At 41.6% G+C, this 18,533-nt stretch overlaps 1 protein-coding gene across 39 annotated transcripts in view; it reads right to left on the reverse strand.

Moving 5' to 3' along the window:
• LOC119912904 (receptor-type tyrosine-protein phosphatase delta-like) overlaps positions 1-18,533 on the reverse strand; it is a 371,622-nt gene that overhangs the window by 117,890 nt on the left and 235,199 nt on the right. For 6 of the 39 annotated variants that reach the window (XM_038732169.1, XM_038732168.1, XM_038732170.1 and 3 more), the window contains exon 1: positions 12,593-13,119. The exons of 28 other annotated variants lie outside the window; for them this stretch is intronic. The gene's annotated coding sequence lies outside the window, so the exon portion shown is untranslated. Of the gene's footprint in view, positions 1-615; positions 641-12,592; positions 13,122-18,533 lie in introns of those variants that run through there. 5 more of the 39 variants (XM_038732171.1, XM_038732173.1, XM_038732172.1 and 2 more) reach the window with 3 other exon arrangements.

An 18,533-nucleotide genomic window follows, 5' to 3' on the forward strand; every position in this document is an offset into this window, starting at 1 on the left:
CAGGGACCTGTGAGACCATCAGTATTTTTCCTCATTTGACAATAGTCCATCTAAATCTCCCTTCCTCCTAGGTTCCTCTAACTGTGCCCCCCTGGTGTTAAACATTTGAAATGGATCCTGGGAAAACAAGTCCAGATGCTGTATGGCCCCATGGTGCTTAGTTGTGCAGCATTGGTTCAGGCTGTCATTTAAGCTACTATAGTCCTGGAATGATCAGAGTAACTCTGAACCTCTCCAGAAAAACGGCCGGATAGGTTTATTATTATATTGCTTTTTACAATCCATATTTAGGTTTTCAGTTAAGCCGTGACCTCTAGTGGTTATAAAAAGTCAGGTGACTTAGTATAAAGAGTGACAAGGTCGGGACTTAAGAAAACTGAGATGTTGGAATAACTACAGCATTATATCTTTGTTGTGTTATGTCACAAGAAGTCAAATTTATTACCAAATAAATAGTTTTTTAGTTTTATTTAACAATTAATTCCTTTTATTTTAACTGCATGCCACTCAATAAACCAAAAATAAATCTCCCATACTACAAACAAAGCACCATGAATCCATTTGTGCACTGGTATGTAGGGATTGACTGAGAAATGAATGAATCGATGGACTGACCTGAATTGGCTCTTAATGCACGTGTCTTGTACCGTGAAGAAAAAGGAAGAAAGAAGTGGTTATTTGGAAGGACAGGAGGTCGATGACACTTTCAGTTGCGATCTATGCTGTTAGCCCACTTAACCAAGACATCACAGAGGCTTTTTTTGCTTGTTTGTGGCAATGCCTACCTGGAACGGACTTGAGCAGTGTCAGACAAGTGTTTGCTTTAGGGACATAGCGAAAGGCAATAAGGAGGGATGGGGATTTTCAAAATGGTCTGTGGGAACCAGTGTTGTAAGCCGCATGGTAAAAGTATGTGATATTTTGTGTAGTATAGAAGTGAACACAGCACAGATGGACTAATCAGGAAAGTGGCTTGCTGTGAATGCTATTCAAAAGAGCTTCTGATCAGCCGGTCTGCATTGAAATGCAGAAATGACAGATCAGCTGTGACTCATGTTCGTCAGTGTTAGGTAAGCTCACTCATTAAGCTCAGACTGTATTGTCGGCTCCCTCGGCTCAGAGTACAAACACCAAATAACCTCCTATAGGGCATAAGAGGTAGAAATCAGCTGCATACAATTTTCTTTTTACACCGAGTCTTTTTCTGCATTTCACTCCTGACGTCAGAGCTCTTAATGAAGACAGCGTAGCTCACCGCTGCAGAGTTCTGCACATCCAGTCTAAAGATTTTATTTCACTGCTTCCACAGCTTGCCTTATTTCACTATGGCTTAATGAGAGTCGTTTGGAATAATAGGCTTCCATTGAACGGAGGCATCTGCATCCACACAGCTCTAAATGAGTGAGCTAATTTCCAAAGATAATCACCTCTCCTGCTGTGTTTTTATGCAGAGATGCTGAAGATTTTTAGCATCGGATTTAATGAAGTCAAAAATTACCTCGAATCCTCCTGTAAGGTCTACGGAAGCTGACTGAGTCACTAATATTTGTCTTTTAATCGTAAAAAAAAAGGGTGTTATTTTCACAAGCATGGCAGTTTATGACAAGATGAATGTCACTGTACAGGGAAAATTTAATCTGGAATACTATATTACATTTTTTATGGACAAAAAAATATAGAGTTTTATTTTAATTTTTGTTAGCACTTTGTTTCCTAACAATTGGCTTGCTTTTACAAGTTCTGAGGAAAGAAGCACCAAGTCACAAGTCTGTCAGTTAATCATTTAGTACCCATTAACATTACTAAAATATGACCACATTTAAATAATGCGTGTGTTGTTGTCATCAAATTATTCAATATATTTCTAATTAAACTAATCAACAGGCCAAAAATGAAATACATTGTTTACAGTTAAATGTGAATATCCTTCAGTGCTGCTGTAAAAGATACAGGCATAAAGCACCTGCCAAGGGAACCATCCATTAGCTCAGCACATAATCATAAGGACTTTTTTTACTGTAAAGAAATCCTTGGCTTAACTTACTGCTTGAAAAATGCCTCGATCTGTGCTACAGAGATATTTTGACTAGCTCAACTGAAACACTTCATGCTGCTGTAGAGACATAAAAAGAAGTACAAACGCTTTTTACATGTTTCCAAGAGCAAACAAGTGAGATTTCTTAGGATGCCTGGGTAATGAAGTCCACTGGGACATTCAGAGACACAATTAAAGGATGAAGTGAGCTCTCTTTTTCACAGTCTCTACTTTCTTCCTCTCCGTTCTCTCTTGTCTAGTCTGTGTGTGTGTGTGTGTGTGTGTGTGAACGTTGTCACTGATGACACAGAAGCTGTGGCGTCATGCAGTCACTGCAGATGGCAGATACGAAAAAAAAAGGGGACAGGAAGGGAGGAATCGCTTACAATGGCATAGGCCATTTTGACAGAGCGAAACCCTGGCTTGTCAGAACAAATGGGAAAGGTCACAAACTGTGACAATGTAGTAATGTCCCATTCACTGAACTACACTCTCCTTTATTTAACTTCCCACTTCCACGTCAACTAACTTGTCTTTAAAAAAAATGTCATGCCCTTTTTATTTCTGTAAAGGTTACACTAGAGGCAGCCACAAGCAAGGGACACTGAGCTGTTTATCACATATGTTGTGTATTTATACATTTGGGCTAGAGAGAAGCTGTCAGTAATTTGGCAACATTTACAGTATTTCCCCCCCTTGCAGCTCTGTTGGAGGGGCCATTGCAAAAATGTATACAATATGAAAGAAACAGCAGCGAGGTTAATTCCCTGGTGCAGTGTTATGCGGGCTGGCAGTCCAAGCGGAGGAGCAAGACAACAATATGGCTAGCAGCTAGTGCAGGACATCCTCCTCACAGCTTTGTGTTTAGCTTATCACAATAGACGGTCGGGAAGGTTTCCAAATCACGGCAGAGGGTGGGAAGACAAGAGAGAGAGAGAGCAGAAGGAAGGGATTGCATTGTGATGTATTTTCATGGCTACCAAATGAACCTTTCTATATACTGTGACACAAAGAGCCTGTAAAACACACAGACACACACACATACACACACACACACACACACACGCACACACTTGGTTTGTCACAGGAATGAAAATCAGTTATGGCAAAAAGAAAATCCATTTGCAATATTAAAAGCTTGAGGGGTGAAGGTCAGCAACAACAGCTAAATTGCTAGCTAGAAATGCATATTAGCTTTCTTTCTGAGTTAATACTTTAATTGCAGTAATTAAAGTAAAACCTTTTCCTTCCTTGTCTAGACCTGAGGCAAGTCATCAAATATGGATGACACTTAAAGTTAGTAAGCCATTTCACAGTAAGTCTAAATCTCAGTTTCAACCACAGTGACAGTGGTAAGGTTTCATTTGGGATTTTACCTTGCCTTGAAACCATTCATTTGTTACTTTATATATATATATCTTCTTTTGATGTGTTTAAGTACATAGAAGAATAAGTCTTTCCCTTTGTTTGTTTTGCTGCCTCAGCTGTATTTTTCACTCTACAGAACCTTTTATATATCCCTATCTCAACTCCTAGTCCTGCTAAATATGTATTTGTGTGTCTTTTAGAACCCACTTCTCTCTTATCCCCTCATCTAATTCCACCACCTCTCTTTGCAAAATGAAAGGCTACCTGCACTGTACGTAGTCACACATGCCAAAGGTATTGTCATCCTAAACCAAAACTCATATTAGCCTTTTGCTATCTAGGGACCTGATCCCAGGCTTATTTGTTGCCTTACATCATGTAACCTAAGTAGCATGTTGTTTTAAACTCTCAAAAAAGAGAAAGGCCGTAACCTAGCATTCCAATTGCCACGTACAAACTCTCCCTTTCTCCCTGTCAAACACGCACACAAGGCATGGGTGGTGTCCAGTTACAGCGACGCTAAAACTCTCCTGGAATGTTTCTTTGGGGTAGATCGACGGGAGAACACATGCAAGGACAAGGTAGGGGTAGGTGGAGGATTAAGTGTGGCGGCTTGGGTTACGCTGCCCTACATCTGACATGGACTTCCCATGAAAAGCATGAGAATTTTAGTGGAAAATCTTTGTGTAAAAGGTCACGCAAATTCTAGTTTACTTTAGCCTGTAGGTTTCATGGGTTTCATGGATGATTGATGCGATTCTGCAACGTCTGCATCTGTTAAATGTGTTTGTGGGTGTGAGGTGTGTCAATGAATGGAATAGCATAATGTGGTTTAGAGTGCTTCTTACCTGTGTGGACTGTGGTGCTTTAGTGTGACAGTAACCGTGTGTCCATCAACGTTTTTTAATGCGCTTTTTGAAGTATCGCATTAGAAAAGGTTGATGGAAACGGCAAAATTTGGAAAAGAAAATCTCAATTTCACAAAAAAGTTTTTACGCTCACTTGAGGTGGTTTTTGCCTTTGTCGAAAAAGAGTAAATGTGCTAAATGGGAGATGGAAACACCTAGCGAACTTGTAACTCACGTCTGATCAGCTGTTTCGCCATCGGCATCTTGCGCAGAGTTCTGCATACCTGCGAGAATTTCATGCACCTCACGGCCGGTAACGCTCATTTGTATGCGATTTATGCATTCTCTGCACACTGATCAAACGGGGTTATCACTGCATATTTTTGCTTAATCTCAATGAATGCTACTTCTACTGAGTAAAATATTAGCGACTCTAAACGTTCATAGAATAGGCTATATACTTAGAATCATTTATCCCTATTGATGAACCCCACAAAGGACATTATAGCGTTTTAAAGCATTGTTTGTAGGTGCATGCAATTCTTGGGAGGCATGCAAAACTCGCATAACACCAGATTCCCATAATGTGCGGAGACATGGCTGGTAGCAGTTTGCCCACTTGAAACACATTTCTGAGGACCTCTCTCCATTTTTCTAAGATCAGTGGATGACTGGTTTTGTTTCTGGTTTGGAACCCATATATCTTGTTTATTACAGCCATATATGACGTCAACTACTGACGTAACAACGCTTGCCATTGCTTTGTTTATTCGCTCCAAACCAGCTGATGGAAATGACAATGGAAACATGGCGGATGTGGCTCAGGAGATAGAGCGGGTTGCCCGTTAATCGGAAGGTCGGTGGTTCAACCCCGGCTCCCCCAAGCTACATGTACTTGGGCAAGATACTGAACCCCAAATTGCCCCTGGCGGCTGTTCCGCCAGTGTGTGAATGTGTGTGAATGTTAGTTTCTGTTTGTGAATGTTTCAGTGTGTGAATGGTAAATGCAGATGTAGTGTAAAAGCGCTTTGAGTGGTCGAAAAGACTAGAAAGGTGCTATACAAGTACGGAGCATTTACATTTACATGGCTAGTACGACAATTGCCAACAGCTCTTAGTGTAACTTGACTTGATGACTTGATAGGCCCCTTTCTTTGTCACATGGCTAATTTTGAGCTTTTGCAAATTTCAACATTATATTGTCGTGATGTGGATCCACATTGGAGTACATGCAGAGTTATTAATACTTTGCTGACTTCATGGGGTTTGGTATGTGTAGCTTATTTCCGCTATCTATAACTCCCAGCTATTTGTGGTTTCTTGAGCCATTCTGCATGAATTTCATTTAAGAGTAACCTAAGTCTGCTAAACAGCTCTGGCTAAAACTGGCTTTCTATGTTTAACTGTTGCCATCTCATCTCCCAGTAGATTTGCGTATACACAGGTCCAAATATAGTTAATTGCCAAATGGGTTCATGGGGCTGTAAAAGTTAGTGGATACTGGTGCATATGCTTATTTGCTCATTTTGTGACTTGTACCAGGCCAGTATGCTTCTCTAATGTTTGGATGCTCATTGTAAATAAGTAGGACTGTTGGGAAATACACGTTTTAAAAAACTGCCAAAGCAGCCCCTGGTACCTAAGCAAATTTAAACACTGGTATTATTCTATAAATACTTTGGTGGGGTCATGTGAGCCATAGTTTTCTAGCCTGACTAAATATAAACAAGTCCTGTCTGCGCAGTGTTATCTCTAACAGTGTGATGCAACTCTCCGAAACCCCTCTGAAATAGTTCCTAAAATATACATGAAAAGGGAACGGAAAGATATACCCGTTCTTCTATGTCGGCTGTTTGAAGCTGCCACCACAGCCTTCATCTGCCATCCATAAAATATCACATCGAGGAAAGAAATGAAGGAAGGAAGGAAGAAGGGAAGAAACGCTGAATGAAAAAGACAAAGAAGACTCATGCATCGGATGGAGTTGTCAGTATTGCCAGCATCGCTGAAGCACATCTGTATGAGCCAACATACCTATTTTATTATGATGAAAAACTGACAAAATACCAAAAAGTCTCCTTTCAGGTCTTGGCAGGTTGAAAATAGGCAGGAAAAGGAGACGCTGCTACTCACATTAATGTCTAATACTCGCTCGTTTTTTTTCCCACACAGAGCTCTGTATTCCCCCCGGGCTACCATTTGCTTTGCAAAATGCATGCATGAAATTCTTGAGACCGGCCTCCCCACGAGAGTCTAAATAATAGATTGCCAACACAGCATCCAGCCTGCACTATAACTTCAGCCCCAACTGTCTGGCCTCATTAGCGAGCGAAGTGTAAAAGATAGCCAGCTGCTAGCCCAGGTGACGGCACTCAGCTCTGGCCTTTGGCAGTAGTGGCCCACCCTAAAGAGAATATACAGCGTCTCGCTCTGTGCAATTCATCTTGTAATCCGCCTTAAAGCTGCTAAGCTTCTGTTGATGGCAAATGAATGGAGACCAATGGCAGGGAAGATGGAGACAGGGGGAGAATGGGGTGAAAGTTTTAGTTAGCAGCACTGGGAGGGAAGAAAAGCACCAAAATGTGGCAGATTCATCTGTGAGGAATGATAGAGAGAAAGGCGGTTGGTTTGGGCCGTCTGGTCAGAACCAGAGGTGACCTAAGCCATTTTCATCCACTGATTGTTCCCCTCTCTCCCTCCTTCTGTCCCTCCCTCCATCTCTTTTCACTCTCTCATCTATTGCTCTATGTCTCTCGCCCTCTCTCTCCATGTCTGCTTCCAAATGGCAGTCATTATACCGGACATGAAAAGTCATTTTAGTTCCGCCTGGCTTCTTCAAAGCAGCTAGCTATAATTGCAGATTGAGTAGAGAGAGAATGCCGGGGTTACACAGAATTTAAACATTGGCTCCTAACCTTGCAGTGAATGCAGGAATTTAAATTTGAATTCACAGAAAGGGGAGGATAAATGAGGAATAATAAAGAACAGATAGTTACACAATGTAGATGTTGATCAGTCCAAATTCCCTGCCTTTTGTTGTACTATATTTATCACTTTGCTTGCGAGGTATTCATACATGTTTAAACATCTCCCTGTGGACATGCGGGGTCCAGACTCTGGATCCCATAACAGCATGTGTCAGTTCAAAAATTATGGCACAAATTGGGGAAACACAACCAAATTATGAAAAATCCATCCACTATTAAATGCATTCCTCATACGTGAAATTGCTATGTGGCAATGTCACTGCACTTTTTAATGGATTTTTCTCCTCTTTGCCAATTCCACTGGGAGTCTGGGAAATGCAAAGGGACAACAGAGACAAATCTCAGTCCCCTTTTGTTCTTAAGGTTCATTTAAGATAAAGAGTAGGTCTTATTTTAGGCTTACTTTATGCACATAATTGTATGCCGAACTACTGCAGCAACAAACACTGTTTGTTTTATCTATTCCTAGGATTAGTTCTATCATTTTTATACCGTCACATCCCTGTGTGTGTCTGCTCGTATCAGGCGTGTGTTTATAAATTCAGTCCCGAAACAGTTTACAGTCCCTTAGGGTCATATATACGTTGCTCTCTCCCAGTTTACGGGCTAGCCACCAGTCTGAGCTGAGCACCCCTCCCTTGCACTTATCTCTTACACCCTTCTATTTGGCACAGCAGGTAGCGTAATTGTTCTCGGAAAGAGCCTTTCAACTAAAGGCTCCAGTTTTGACTTTTTGTCGCAAAGACCTTCATTGTAACACCCCTATTTTTGCCCGGCTCCAGGCTCTAACCGCAGAGTGCCTCTGAACCGAAGTGTTTCAGCTAAGTCATTCCCATTCCCTTTTGATGGAGGATGGGGGGGGGGAGAGTGAGTAAGGAGGTGGATAGATAGGGAATATAGACTGGAAAATATGTCTTCTGTACAAGACCCTCCCCGCCGTCCACTACCTCGTCCCCAAACCCATGACACACATCCCCCACCAGCTCTCTTGCGAGCAGAAACAAATTCTGAAACTGTCATACTTTAATTGAAATTCCATCACTTGTGTGGCTGCTATTGTGGAATAATTTGATAAAGCTGTGTGACATGAATGCACAGAGCCGCCCGCCACTTCTATTTCTTACTCTAGCTTTTATTTCCTCATTCCGCCGGTTATTCAAATGAACCTCAGTGTATTCTGCTCTCAGCCTTTCCAAAAAATGAAGATAAGAATAAATGAGACAATGGGAAGGGCATAAACAGAAGTAATGTTTTGGGTTGCAACACAATAAAAACGAAGTCTTTTAAAAAAATATCACCAAGCTACCTTTTTAAACCCCATCACTTTCATTCTGGCAATATTTGAAACCAGAATTATGTTTCACTTGCAGTCTTTTTCCTTCTAATTAGTCCTAACTCTCTAAAAGTGCTAATAGTGACAGGTTGTTAGTTGCTAGATGGGGTGGGGGTCCAAAATGGAGGTCAAGGGCAGAATTCCAGTCCTCTGCCAGTGCCACTGACCCTGATCCAAATCCATACCAACATACTCCCTCCCCTTCTAAGTCTTCACAACTGGCTGCAGGCGTTTGGCATCCATCATATCTCCTGAAACCCAATCCGCAAGCAAAGGACAGCTGCGGCGGAAGAGCAGCCCTCCCTCTTTCTGACACGTCGGTACTCCCCCCTGTACGTAAAGCCTGGAGGCAGAGCCTCTAGGCAAAGCATTCTAACTGTATTGTACCCAACACTAAGTTGAAACATGTTGGAAGTTACACTGCTCTTTGTGTGCTGGAATATGTACAAGTCAGTTTCACTGAGGGAGATACATGATACATGAAAACAGGACAAACGGATGGAGAAGACAGGGGACTTTTTTTGTATTTCATTTTGATGAGACTCATCTGAGTCAGAAAGAAAGAAGAAAATAATAAAGCACAGACACAACACAAGAGCAACAAAAAGAGAGAAACAGGAAAGAACTATAGCCCTGTGCTCCTTCCACTGCCAAATAATATTTACGCCTCAGCTTTCTGCCCTGACAGGGTGATGGACAGTAGAGGTGATTTTGCCTGGGTGTAAAAATAGGCTTCTTATTATTCCAACCCAGCGGCAACTTGAATATCAATAAAAAACTGCTAGCGTTCCCCTATGTGTAAAACCAATGCCCCGTAGCGGTGGTTTTTATCAAGCAACCCACCCTTGACGCTAGTTATGCAGTACTAGAGGTTACAGGAGGAAATGCTTGCCAAGTAAATAAGTGAGTGAAGCGATTGAATAGAGGGGAAAAACACAGCGGGACCTGGGCCAAAGTGAACCAAGGGTAAAGTCATGATCACTTCATTATGCTGGAGTGCAGCTCAGTGTTGTGCGAAATCAAACTGCTTTCTCATTTGTCACAATGCATCAAGCTGGCCTCTGTGAAGTGAGTTTGTAGTCGGCTGGAGGCCCCTGACGCAAAGGCACACACACACACACCAGTTGATGCACATGAGGCGAAACTGCAAGACGTACAAAATGCATACCCGTGTGCACACATGTACAGTGTACAGCACACATAGTAACACTGATGCGACAAGTGGGCATGCACCTCGCTACCCTCCTGCCTTTTTTTCCCCCTCGTCAATATGACCTCTACCAGTCAAACTTCCCCTGCATCGGCCAACCACCCACCCTGCCAGCTAGCCAGCCAGCCGGCCTGCCAGTCAGTGGGTAGGTTGTTAAGGGCCATTGCTGGCGCAAAATAACATAGAATACACCCACTGGATTACAGAGGGCAGGCAGTGAGGGGGGTGATTGCTAACAGACCTATTGGCACTCCATCTCCTCCAGTTCCAACACCACGGCGCCTGATAATTGTGGCCTCTGTGTTTACGTATCCATTTTTGCAATGTAAGTGTTGATTTCTCATTCCACACTCGTAATAGGGGCCCTGGCCTTGGAATTCCTGAAGTAGTGCTCAAACACACACGTACACACTAATAGAAAACAAACTTTTTTTTTCTCACTCGTTTTGTCCGCTCTTGAAAATAAACCAGTGAGTCAGAGCTACTTGGGCTGTGCTAAGACAATGGGACTGTGAGGTGCAGGCACACTTGTTTGTAAGAGGGCTTGGCTTTTTGCCGAAAGAGGGACTTAGGACTAAGGAGATGTTGAAAGCTCCTGCAGTCCTTCAAAATGCCTCCGTTACATTAAATACACTTCTGTCAATGAGCTTAACATTTAACCTGCATATGTAGCAGCGCTTGTTAAAAAAACACTTATCCAGGTGAGTGTAAATTCAATAAATAAAACAAATAAAAGGACATCTGAAAGACATTGTCAACTTATCTCTGACATTGAGTCTTGGAAGTGTCCCTTCCAGACACTGTCAAAATGTGGGATATGGTTTCAGAACGAGCTTCAGGCACAAAAAAACTGGCTTAACTCCCTTATAGGCACTTTCCACACCCTTAGGCCTGTATCATTTTTCAATTTAATGGAGTGCACACCGTGAACTGTTTGTATCCTTCACACACACACACACACACACACACACACACACACACACACGGTGAATGACACAGAAAAGCTTGACTCATGTCTCCTTTCATTTCCTTTACACTATAATACAGAATTACCTTTTAACAATTTACATCAAAAAGATATATCTATTTTGGAGGATTAAAAAATTCCACACAGTGAAGGAAGAGGGTTTGAGAAAAGATGGCCGTGCATCAGTGCCGCTTTTTCCATGACTGAGACGCTCCCTTCAGCGATGCTGGACGGCAGGCAGCACTTTAGGCGAGCATCACCTTGGTGCATAACCATTTTGTCTCCTCTTTTGAGCGCCACTGTCGCAGCAGCAAGATTGGAAATCGAACATGTGGTGATGGCGATGTGCTGTGTCAAAATTGGGCAGGTGCTAATTGTTTTAGCTGGGAATTGTAAAACACCTAAGACAGTAGGGGTGCTGGTGGGTGCTCGCAAAGATTGCTTACTGGCTACAAACGGGCAAAAACACATGCACATTCATTTGGATGCTCAAACACACACACACACTCACTTATTGACCCTTCGAACACCTCACTATAGAGTACTCCGCCTTCACTCACTGCCTTTTAATTTGGCTCAGACAGCAATATGTTACAATGCATATGGTCAGAGGTGGGCTTTTTTAAAGGCTACACATGCAAAATGCTTTCATCCATCTTTGTTACACCATAACGCCTGCCAGTATGAATTGCAGATTACAAATTCTTAATTTTAAACATGATGATGGATACATATCCAGTTATTTTGTGAGCTTTGGAAACATCTTGTGTACAAAATTCTAAAATTGTTTTATACTACTAGTTTAGGGTTTTTTTCTGTGGGGGTCTTCTTCATGGCTCACAGCCCCTCTCTACTGCATTTCCCTAACTGGCTGGAGAGAACGAGTCCCCTAGTGGCCAAACTGGCAAACTGAGCACAGGTGGTGTGTGCACACAGCTCTACTGGAAATAAAGGTTTACTTGCACCTGATTGATAGAGCGGTTGCGTGACTGACTAACTATCTGCCTGTCTCTCTGATATTTAGCTGCCTCTTGTTTGAAAAAACATGTGAGCTCTTTACAAAGCAAAGTCAACTTTAAACCCCCACGAAGAAATAAAAAGTGTTCTAAAAATAAGACGGACAAAGACGAGGGGATCTCTGGAGAGTTGCAGGAATGCACTTTGAAAATTCTTCACAATCGACTCGCTGGAAAATCTTCCACAACTCTAAAAGGGCTCCACTAAATGATCTGTATTTACATGACAGCGCCACAGCTTTAAGTAACATGTTTGAGCCGACCTGTTTTGACATAAAGAGAGCCAATAAACTGTAGCCTACCCCAAAACGCAATAGTCAGGTAATTAAATATATTTATAACGATGTGCAGTGATAATTTATAGAAAATCAGATTTCCTGTCCAACTATCAACACAAACCGCTCACCATAATAAATATATTCCACATGCACATTTACCAATGTAGTTTACGTGCAGATCCATATTCAAAATAGAAATTAAACCAGTTAACAAAGGTTTTCATGTCGTTCATGGTGCTTTGGTTACTGTAATGTGGCCAGTGAACGCGCCACTGTATCCATTCAGGGCTGCGCATTCATAACAATAAACAGTGCGTAAAACAGTTATTGACACATACATATAACTGGTATACCCCTAAACACGCCTGCCAGCACACAGTCTGTTTGCATCAGGAGAATAAACCCGGTCAAAATAGGTGCAGTTGGTTACAGCTAATATGTTTGAAGCAACTTCATGAGGCTCTGTACGTACACCTGAAATCACTGCGGCAGGGACTTCAGTTCTTTCTGTCACAAGCTCAGAACTCACAGGCTCGTCAGACAAGCTTACCTTATCATTTTGCGGCCAGTTTGAAACTCACTCTCGCCTTTCTTCTGCGTAAATGGAAGTCGAGAGTTTTTACATCCAGTATTGACAAGTCGACTCCTGGGGAAATAAAATAGCGTGGAGGAAAGAAATCCGTCCTCAGGTTCTGCTTCTTCTGCCTCCCCCCCCCCCTCCCGCGCCCGTTCACTCTTATTTCGTTTCTTTCCCCGAGTTGTCCGTCCCCAACGCATTAACGGTCTTCGGGGCGACGGGACGGAAAACACGCACGTGGAACTCTATGGTATATTCTCTGGTTTGGGTCTTGTCTGTGTTGTGCTGGTTGGATCTTCATTGAATTGAACGTGGCGAGACTGTGGTTGTGTTTGAAGAGTGCAGTGTGGCTGGGACACACAGCCCCTCGCTCTGCCCCTCTCTCTCCCTCTCTCTCTCTCCTCTCTCTCCTTCTCTCACTCTTTCTGTGTCTGTCCGTCCGTCCGTCTGTCTGTTAGTTTCTCTGTCTTTGCCGAGACGTGAAGACGGACTGAAACCCCAGGCAGAGAAAAACGGGAGATTAGAGAGAGAGAGAGAGAGAGACAGAGAGAGGTGTGTAGGAGGGGTGACGTCACTCAGCGAGGTCCCACTTTCCCAACAACACCCCCCCCCCCGCACACACACACACACACACACTCTCTCTATTGGGCTTTTTGTGTTAAAGAGGGACTTGGGACTGTGCGTGTGTGCAGGCAGGCAAGTGTTTGGGTGTGTGTCTGTGTATGTTATTCTACAGCTACAGCCAAGTTATCATGAGGGAGGTCATAAACATTTACTGTATAATCAATAATCCAACTGACAGTATTTTATAGAACTATTTATAGGAAGAATTTATGAAAATGGTACAAAAAATGGAAACAAAATGGGAATAAGTAAAAATAAGTGTGTGTGTGTGTGTGTGTCACCATCATTGGTGGAAAAAAGGTAACCTAGCTACCTAACTAAATGTAGAAATAGCAAAAATATTCCATTATAAATAAATAAAACTCTGCATTCAAACTTTAACTTAAAAGTAAAAGTATTATTGGCAAGATGTACTTAAAGTACTCATTATACATGTAAAATGGCATTTTGTCAATTTGACATTATTAGGCTTTAGATTTTACTATTGTGTGATTATTAGCGATTAGAGTTGCATTAGCATACTAGCAGCCTCTACTGATTTTTTTATACTGTGTTATATACTTACACTGGGTAGGTTACTATAGTGGATCTCAAAGTGGGGGTCCCATAGGGGGTCCCCAGCAAAAAAGGGAATTATTTATTTTTTTTACAATAATTCCATCCACAAGTGACACTGTGTCATAATATATGACTACTATGGTCACGGGATTCAATCACTTTCTGTAATAAAACATCCAAAAGCAAAAATCCTGTCAGATGGGGGACCCTGTCACAAAATAAAATCAAGTTGGGTTGTCAGGTTAGGGTTCTTGATGTGAAATGGTTTGAGAACCACTGGGTTACTGGATAAAAATACAGCATATTTTGAAGGTTTGTTATAGTTTTTAAAATGTTCTTTTAACTTCACAGTAGCTGTCAAATAGATATATTAAAATAGTAAAATGTGCAATATTTTCTTCTGAAGAAACAAAAGAATTAAAATACTGTGTCTCAGGATTGTACTTAAGTACAGTACTTGAGTAAATGTAATTTATACCGATGATCCTTAAAAAGGTGAGAGGTGGAGCCTGGCATACAAAGACGCTCCGTTGTTAGGGTAATGTCAGCACAAATGCCATAAAAATGCCATAATAAGGTCACTACTAACTCATCACTAGGAGCCACAAACACACAGTGAGTCCCTGTAGGGATATTATATTGATTTAGTTGTCAGACTGTGCTTGAATGTCTGCCCGTGCACGTCCATCGGAGAGGACTACCATTTTCCATTTTGTTTCTTTTCACCAAAGGCATTGCTTCTCTATGTAGGAAAGCTGCCTTGACATTTTTCATTATGTACAACACTTCAAGGTCAGCCTGTTAGGGCTGCCAAGTTGAGCAGTAACCTCTGTAGCCCATGTGTAATGATCACACATTTCATGTAATGATTCCAAGACGCAGTTCATTCACATCTACATCCCTAAATAGACATAATGGTGCACAACAATTCATAAAGGGCCAATATTGCTCCTGATTACACACTCAAGTGCACTGTGCTCTGATGTAGGGCTACAGAAAAATAACAGCAGTGGCTGGGGGAGACAGATGACTATGACCAATTGTGTTTTGAGAGAAGTTGCTTTTGTGGCAGCAACCCAAACCTGATGAACAACCGAGCCCCGCAGACACAAACATCTAGCATCCAACAATAGTACTACAGAGAGACAGACTACTGCAGTCAGCAGATCTGTTTTTTTACCTGCGCTCAGACATGTCATGTGTCTGACTGAGTAACAGCGATGGTGATTTATACCTGCAAATTATACCAATGGGCAGAATTTGATACAGGCTGTGCATGTAGATTTATAGGTCAAAAGCAAGCGTTGGTTTTATGACAATCAGCAATGGAGAAACTTGATGAAATCACTGTTATGTGAACTATTAGACTCGACTGCTAGGTATGAAAACACCGTGGGAGTGATTGCTAGTTGTGTCTAGAGGCACAACGTACTGTAAATCGCAAATGCCTTATCGACTATCCCCTAAGTAATTATTCACAAGATGTTATTGTTTATCAGGAGTATAGGCTGAAGGTTGGAACACTGTTTTGGTTGTGAAGAAGATATGCCGCTCCCAGCACATCCAAACATTGAATATTTTGGTGGGTAAACCCCAGTTCTCTTTAAGAAAATGATTTCAGCCCCTTAGCTGAGGCCTGCTGACAATCACGTTCCACGCATGACTGTAGGGAGCCTCTCCATTATTGATCAAATCCCTCACCTGTATTCATGATCTTTGAATATAATTGGATGACACTAGTTATTAGATTTACAATTCTGCTCTGCATCCAGCCTTGTGCTTTTATGTTCTTGGCACCAGCTATAGCCATAATACAACATCACTTGATAAATGGGGGCAATTGCAGGATTTATCAAGAGCCTGCCTTGCTGGCCTATCATGGCTGAACTTTGTCGGCCAACAGGACACAGTACTCTATAAACCGACGATCCAAGACAGAGAAAACCAGAGTGCAGCAGCATTACCACGTGCTGCAAATTTGCCTATTAATACTCCTGACAGTAGGAGAGGGCCGTTTAAAAAAGACAGAGGTTTTATTTGTTGTAGGACAATGACAACACATTGCTATTATGTGGGCCAACAGTGTCTGATATACTGCTCAGACGTGTTTTACATTTATATGTCTGTCTGTGGGGTCATGCAAAGTGTAGCACTGATTGACATTTACTATGTAAATACAACGCAAAAGCAGCTAAGGATGCTAAAGGTTATATAGTATCAATATGCATTTGCTTTGGATGAATAATGTAAGCAAATCTTTTGATGTATGTGTTTCTCTGTGTACCTGCCCACACAGTAAATCTGTGGGGACTGTTCTGACATTACAAAACTAAGTCGCATCGAATAAGCTCATATGTTATGAAATGTATTTTGGAAGTGTTAAATTCTCTATTTTCTTTCCACTACTCAACACTGGTAGTGGGTTGCCCTACAGGCTGCCAAAGACTAGTTTGAGTGCCACATTAAATGATGAGTTTAGTTAGGTTTAGTATTTATTCACAGCTTAATATCACCACTGATATTTAAATATTGGGCTGTTAATGATTATGCATCTTGGATTGTCTGGATTGCCGTGACAATTTGTACAGACATGTCCACCTCAGGTTGACTAATAACTTTGGTGATGCCCTGTTTTTCATTCTAGCACCATCATCTGGTCAAAATGTCCAGTTTGTGACCAAATACCTGCAGAACTTATGCAACACATTCTCACTTCCGAGTCGTCACATATTGATGCTTGGTCAAAGCCCTTTGGAGTTGATTTTTAATGCCCTGGGTACCCCTCTAGCATAATTTTTAGATGTTTAGGCTTCTGCGTTCTCGCTTAGCAATAATAAATATGCAACCTCCGATTACGCTTTCAAAATAAAACGCTAGTGTTGCGAAAAATCGCCATTTTGAAACGGCATGTTATTAAAGTTTGGAAACGAAGGTTAGGTTTAGGCAACAAAACTACTTGGTTAGGGTTTGTAAAAGATCATGGTTTGGGTTAAAATAACTACGTATGTCAGTTAATGCGTAAGTTTACTAACGTCACTTACGTAACTTACGCAATTTACGTAACTTGCGTAACTTGATTAAAATATTTGACTTTTTGTTTCATACAGAACACGAACACCAGTCTCCTGGTTCAAAGTTGCGGTTCTGGCCCTCCATCCACCCCTACCACCTCCTTACTCAGTCTTTTCTGTTAATTATCATATAATACCTTTTTCTTCAAAAACTGACGCTACAGGGCTTCCCCCACTGCATTGAACTATGACGCTATAGGGATCCCCAGTGCGTTACAAACTGTGTCCATATATGACTAGCCTCGAGCTGTACTTTTGTATTTAGTGCTTTAGTGATTAGCAGTGCTAATTAGCAAATGCTATCATGCTGAACTAAAATGGTGAATATGGCAAACAATATGCATGCTTAAACATCAGCATGTTAGCATTGTCACTGTGACACATTCAACTCAAAGCCTGATTTGGCTAAGTACAGCCTCACAGAGCCACTAGCATGCCTGTAGACTCTCAGCCTTTGTGTCACTGTGCTAGAGTCGGTGGATCCCTTGAACTTAAATGATGCATTTTCTTTCAGGACTGTCTGTTTTAGTGGTGGCCTTGACTATGGAAGTTTCTGTATAAACCAAATCAATTTATAGATTTGGTAGGTTTTCATGTTACAGGGTGCAGTGTTTATCTCAGTGGTAAAACAGCTCAGTTCTTTTGTGAATCAGCTTTAAACTGTCTTTATTTATTTTATCTGTCTTTATTTAAGTTGCAAGAAAAGAGTCTGCAAAAAGGTATTTAAGTAATGTTTGTCAGATGACTTTACACTAAGGACAAGGCTCAGACTGGATTTTGTTGCTCAACAGGCTGAGGTCGGTTCCATTGTAACTCAATCCAATAACTCCCATATCAGTTTAACACTTTAGATATGGAAGGACTGACAGCTATTTTAGAAGGATTTTTCTCCTCCATGGAAAGGTTTTAATTCTGAATAAGTTGCACTGTACTTCTGTTCGGGCAACTTATTTATAATTCTCAATACAAAACTGTCAATTTCACGTTTAATGTTAGACATGAAAATACTATATCTTTCACTATCAATCTTCCTATAGTGGTGGTGCAGGCCTTTTCACCCTTGACAAGTTGCTTGCGTTTTATAAATGACTTCTCAGTCAAGTCATTACTCGAGTTTCTGCGACCGAAAGACAACGCCATGTATAATATTTCAGAGAAGAGAGACAACTTATCTGAGTCAAAAACAAGGACTGTTGTTTTCAGCTCCTCACGCCCCAGAGTTGATACATTTATAGTCCCCACCTTCCCCACAACCCTGATCAAGTAAACCAGTCATCGTAAAATTAATTTCCCCATCAAGCGAGACTCACGCTCTTTGGGATAACAATCTATCTTAAGCGGATAAATCTAATCCAATGTGTTGAGATTGACTTGTTTATGGCCGCTGCCCAAGCAGTCAAGAGAGGGAGAGAAGGATGGTGGGTGGTGGTGGGTTGGGAGAGGAAGGGATGGGGCTAAGAGCGACAAATGCCAAGGTGATATTACACACATCTCCAAGGCACGAAAAATGTAAACCAATACCCAACTGTAGTCCTTGGCCGAGACATCTAATACTTCTCTCCTTCTTAGAATCTGTCAGACATGATAGATGGCTAAACATAGACTCATGCTTTCTTGAGTAATTATCGTTGAGTTGAAAACGGAGGACTTAATAGTTGTTC

Source organism: Micropterus salmoides, unplaced genomic scaffold, assembly GCF_014851395.1.
Source record: "Micropterus salmoides isolate LMB-PRFRI ecotype aquatic unplaced genomic scaffold, ASM1485139v1 Ms_hic_scaffold_2, whole genome shotgun sequence".
In the NCBI taxonomy this organism is placed as follows: Eukaryota; Metazoa; Chordata; class Actinopteri; order Centrarchiformes; family Centrarchidae; genus Micropterus; species Micropterus salmoides.